The sequence below is a fragment of the Arachis ipaensis genome, chromosome B3 (assembly GCF_059453495.1).
Source record: "Arachis ipaensis isolate K30076 ecotype BB chromosome B3, ASM5945349v1, whole genome shotgun sequence".
NCBI classification, from domain to species: Eukaryota; Viridiplantae; Streptophyta; class Magnoliopsida; order Fabales; family Fabaceae; genus Arachis; species Arachis ipaensis.
Genome location: NC_142438.1, coordinates 116,269,422 through 116,271,418, shown reverse-complemented (window position 1 = coordinate 116,271,418; position 1,997 = coordinate 116,269,422).

Below are 1,997 nucleotides of genomic sequence, written 5' to 3'. Positions count from 1 at the left end.
TGGAACATTATCCATTATATAAATTCAAATTCGAAGAGCTTTCTGCATAATGAACCGAACATGTACTCATGGTGAAACAATTGTATAGTACTGAATGAATGAAACATAATCCATTATATAAAATCAAAATCAAACAGCCTTCTGCATAATGAACCGAACACGTACTTATGGTGAAACAATTGTATAGTACTGAATGAACGAAACATAATCCATTATATAAAATCAAATTCAAACAGCTTTCTGCATAATGAACCGAACACGTACTCATGGTAAAACAATTGTATAGTACTGAATGAATGAAGCATAAGAATATCAAAAGAAGAGAAAAATAGTAGAAGGAAGGAGGAAAAAGCTAGAGAGGGAAGGGTGAGTAGGATAGGAGGGGTGGGTGAGAATTGGGGGGGACCCACTGGCTTGTGACTTCAAAATCTGAGGTCTCCCGCCCTTGCCCGAGCGTTAAACGCCCAGCTTCTTCTCTTATTCTGGTGTTCAATGCCAGGAAGTACTCTTTCATAGGCGTTGAACTCCCAGCTCCTCTCTAGTCTGGCGTTCAACGCCGGCAAGTGTTCTTCCATGGGCGTTGAATGCCTATTGGAGGTCAAAACGTTGGCCCTGGCTCCTCCTGTATGGGTGTTGGATGCCTATATTGCTCCCATTCTGGCATTCAATGCCAGTGATATATCCTTGATGGGGGTTGAACACCCAACGTCCCTCCTTACTTAGCGTTCAACGTCAACAATGGGCTCTCTCTAGGGTGTTCTGTTTTCTCTTCTGAATATCTCTGTCTCCATTCTAAGTACTGCACATGATCACAAATGTTAAAAAGCAAAAGAAAAACTATGGAATTCGATAGAAAATAACTAAAATGAAATCAAATGAGAATAAACAAAGGAACGAAAAATAATAGTACTCTACTCATGGTTGGGTTGCCTCCTAACAAGCGTTTCATTACTGTCATTAGCTTGACACTTGATTGTTGAATTTCTTCCTTTTCTTCCAGTTGGTTAAAAGAAATGACTCCAAGGGAGAAGAGGAGGAGAATAGTGCCCTTGGATGTGAATTCCTCCTAAAAAGCTTTCTCTTATTGGTATCAGCTTGATTTTCCTTGCTTGTTAGGGTAGGGGTTGGATTGTTTCTCCATCCCCTATACATCCTCCTCTTGGGGCCTGCCTCCTTGGTGGGTAGTGACTACCCAACACCAAACTTAGGTTTGATTTCTAAGGAAACTGTATGAGTTTCTGCTAAGGGGGGAGGCGTCAGCATTATACTATGCATGCAGGTACCTCCTTTGTCAGGGGGTCTTGGAGGTTTAAAGACTTTGAAGATCATGTAATTCTTATGTAACCTTCGCATTAATTCGCCTCTCTCAGCATCAATGAGGTGTCTTCCATTAGAGAGAGACCTTTGTTCCAAAACTTCTGCAAAAGAAATACTAATTTGTAATTTTTTAGAGCTTGCCAAGGATTTTGAGTAGCGCTCGTCCTTGATCTCCTTTTGGGGGCATCTAAGGGTGTGGAACTTTAGGCTTTCTTCCTATAAGAGGGGTGTGTAACAATGTGCTTCCAGCCTCTTCTTGAGCTTCTTCTTCATTTAGTTCCTTAACAGTGTGTACCACCTTAGGCTCAGCCTCTTTGGTCCTGATGAGGGTCTCACTCTCTTCTCTTGGATGCACCTCTGTGTCCCTGGGAGAGTGTCAGGAGGTCTTTGAAGTGTCTGAGGGTAAGGCAACTTGGCTCTGTACTCTGGTGCCTTGGGTGATGCAAGATGAGTGTTCAGAGTAACTGAAAAGGGATTGTCAGGGTGCATGGGGGGAATGTCTTCTGAACTGGCACTTATGCCTCCCCCCTATCTGGGTGTTCAACGCTACTGTTGGTCCTTTTCTGGTGTTGAACGCCAGGGTTACCCCTTCCTGGGTGTTGAACGCCAGTGCCATCCCTCTCTGGGCAATCAACGCCCCTCATGGTACCTTGTGTTGCTGCTTGTGCATCTTCTGTCGC